This window comes from Salmo salar, chromosome ssa26 (assembly GCF_905237065.1).
Source record: "Salmo salar chromosome ssa26, Ssal_v3.1, whole genome shotgun sequence".
NCBI lineage: Eukaryota > Metazoa > Chordata > Actinopteri > Salmoniformes > Salmonidae > Salmo > Salmo salar.
This window is the reverse complement of record NC_059467.1, coordinates 8,749,975-8,754,029: the sequence shown is the minus strand read 5'-3', so window position 1 is coordinate 8,754,029 and position 4,055 is coordinate 8,749,975.

The window sequence follows — 4,055 nt, the reverse complement described above, 5'->3', positions numbered from 1 at the left end:
GACGAGGTTTAACCGCGGTTAGCATCAAATATATGTTGCATTACCGCCACCTACTAGACTGGAGTACAAGTCCCTTATACTTTACTTGAAAAAATAAATAAACAAATACCCTACAATCCAACACCACACGAACATAAAAATACAAATAATAATAATATATACTTTTAAATAACACCACCCTACTACACTATTTAAATCTATTTAGTCCTAACTCATGCCAACAACCTGAAAGGAAGGGACATCAACACTTAACACACCCTGAAACTCTTCTGATGTCAAGTCTAACACACCCAACCTCAATTTTATGCGACTACGTTCCATCTCTCCAGTACAGTTGATAACCATTTCTTTAAAAGCTATAAATCCAATCTTACCGAAACATATATCACTTGTTGGCCTATCCCTCTGTACTAGTACAGATCTACTACTCACACCACTCCTCTCAGGATCCCTACCCCTTGACCCATCTTCCTCTACTTTATTCACTGCCTCAGCATATGTCAACTTCTGCACTAACCCTGGAAACCTCAACATGCCTCTCTCGCACGGGACATTTCTAATCCCCAGCCCCATGGGCACCCCTACAATTAAGACATAACAATACTTTCCCCAATGCTACACATTCTTTTGTCTCATGACCTTCTGCACACTTCTCACACCTAAGAAAATCCCTCCTACACACTGCTGTCACATGCCCATAAGCTTGACACCTGTAACAACGTAATGTATTCGGCAGAAAAGCTCATACAGGACAACTTATATATCCTAACATCACTTTGTCGGGCAAAGACTCAACACCAAAACTCAAAAGAACAGACAATGACTCTTCTGTTTCACCACTCACGCCACCCTGTCTGCGTTGCACCAAAATACATCAGTTTACTTCGAAGCAGTGTGTAGTTGTAGTTATTATCACTTTATCAGAAACATACAATCAATGACACTTTGTTTTGTCCAACAACCACCTGATTAGTTTGGTATAGGTTTGGTAGAATACAAAAAGTATACTGTGCGCACGGACTACGACGTGTAGGACGTTATCGATAATAATTTGGCTGTTCTAAATTATTTTGACCAACAGGTGCCACTAGTGTACAACGTGTTGGTCAAAGCCTCGGGTAATGAACATATTTTTGACACAAATGACTGGAAATGCTCAATGCTTCAGGAAGCTTCGGTTCCCCATCACTACCAAAGATGTTAATGTTATATCTGTGTCACTAGTGAACCTACACGTGGACGTCAGAGGATAGCCGGGTAGTAGCAGCAGCAAGTAGGCATGTAAACAGTGCCGTTGTCAAAGACCTGTGACTCATCAATCTTGTTCTTTACATTTGTATTGGCGGATAGCAACCAAATGAAAGGTACATACACCGCCACCTACTGCACAGTAGTGAGAGGCCGGTCTCCCTGATTTGACTCGGTACGGTTTCCACTAGATAAGACAGCCACAAAGTAGAAATTCATGAAAACAAAAAATTGCTCTTAAGTCATAATTTAAGGTAAGGGTTAGGCATAAGATTAGCTTTGTTGTCAATTTGAAGGTAAAGTTTAGGGTCAGATTTCAAATAGTAACTTTCATGAAAAATACAGTCGTGGCCAAAAGGTTTGAGAATGACACAAATATTAATTTTCACAAAGTCTGCTGCCTCCGTTTGTATGATGGCAATTTGCATATACTCCAGAATATTATAAAGAGTGATCAGATGAATTGCAATTAATTGCAAAGTCCCTCTTCGCCATGCAAATTAACTGAATCCCCAAAAAATATTTCCACTGCATTTCAGCCCTGCCACAAAAGGACCAGCTGACATCATGTCAGTGATTCTCGCATTAACACAGGTGTGAGTGTTGACGAGGACAAGGCTGGAGATTACTCTGTCATGCTGATTGAGTTCGAATAACAGACTGGAAGCTTCAAAAGGAGGGTGGTGCTTGGAATCATTGTTCTTCCTCTGTCAACCATGGTTGCCTGCAAGGAAACACGTGCCGTCATCATTGCTTTGCACAAAAAGGGCTTCACAGGCAAGGATATTGCTGCCAGTAAGATTATCCGAAAATTGTTAATTTAGGTGCAATCAAGAACTTCAAGGAGAGCAGTTCAATTGTTGTGAAGAAGGCTTCAGGGCGACCAAGAAAGTCTAGCAAGAGCCAGGACTGTCTCCAAAAGTGGATTCAGCTGCGGGATCGGGGCACCACCAGTACAGAGCTTGCTCAGGAATGGCAGCAGGCAGGTGTGAGTGCATCTGCACACACAGTGAGGCGAAGACTTTTGGAGGATGGCCTGGTGTCAAGAAGGGCAGCAAAGAAGCAACTTCTCTCCAGGAAAAACATCAGGGACAGACTGATATTCTGCAAAAGGTATAGGGATTGGACTGCTGAGGACTGGGGTAAAGTCATTTTCTCTGATGAATCCCCTTTCCAATTGTTTGGGATATCCGGAAAAAAGCTTGTCTGGAGAAGACAAGGTGAGCGCTACCATCAGTCCTGTGTCATGCCAACAGTAAAGCATCCTGAGACCATTCATGTGTGGGGTTGCTTCTCAGCCAAGGGAGTGGGCTCCAACACATCCTCCGAGAGCAAGTTCTCCCAACCATCCAGGAACAGTTTGGTGACGAACAATGCCTTTTCCAGCATGATGGAGCACCTGGCCATAAGGCAAAAGTGATAACTAAGTGGCTCAGGGAACAAAACATCAACATTTTGGGTCCATGGCTAGGAAACTCCCCAGACCTTAATCCCATTGAGAACTTGTGGTCAATCCTCAAGAGGCGGGTGGACAAACAAAAACCCACAAATTCTGACAAACTCCAAGCATTGAAGTTAATTGACAGCATGCCAGGGCGGATTGCAGAGGTCTTGAAAAAGAAGGGTCAACACTGCAAATATGAACTCTTTGCATCAACTTTATGTAATTGTTAATAAAAGCCTTTGACACTTATGAAATGCTTGTAATTATATTTCAGTATTCCATAGTAACATCTGACAAAAATATCTAAAGACACTGAAGCAGCAAACTTTGTGAAAATATTTGTCATTCTCAAAACTTTTGGCAACGACTGTACATTAATTTATCGAAAACCAGATGTTTAAGGCTTAGTTTATTATTATTTTTTCAAATTTAATTTACTTGCAAAGAAAACCAGTGATAAACAACAATACAGAAAAAAAAAAATGGTGCAGGTGTGGTTGGACACCCAAGGGCTTATATGAAAACCACACTACAAAACAATATAAAATACATAAGCACAAAAGTATAAAAGGTTTGTTAATTAAAACAGATATCAAAACCTACTAATTATAAATGAATTGATCAGTAATCACTAATATATATATACACACAGTTGAAGTTGGAAGTTTACATACACCTTAGCCAAATACATTTAAACTCAGTTTTCACAATTCCAGACATTTAATCCTAGTAACAATTCCCTGTCTTAGGTCAGTTAGGATCACCACTTCATTTTAAGAATGTGAAATGTCAGAATAATAGTAGAGAGAATGATTTATTTCAGCTTTTATTTCTTTCATCACATTCCCAGTGGGTCAAAGTTTACATACACTCAATTAGTATTTGGTAGCATTGCCTTTAAATTGTTTAACTTGGGTCAAACATTTCAGGTGGCCTTCCACAAGCTTCCCACAATAAGTTGGGTGACTTTTGGCCCATTCCTCATGACAGAGCTGGTGTAACTGAGTCAGGTTTGTAGGCATCCTTGCTCGCACACACTTTTTCAGTTCTGCCCAAAATTTTTCCATAGGATAGAGGTCAGGGCTTTTTGATGGCCATTCCAATACCTTGACTTTGTTGTTTGGGATAGGGGGCAGTATTTTCACAGCCGGATAAAAAAACGTACCCGATTTAATCTGGTTACTACTCCTGCCCAGAAACTAGAATATGCATATAATTAGAAGATTTGGATAGAAAACACTCTAAAGTTTCTAAAACGGTTTGAATGGTGTCTGTGAGTATAACAGAACTCATATGGCAGGCCAAAACCTGAGAAGATTCCATACAGGAAGTGCCCTATCTGACAATGTGTTGTCCTTCTAGG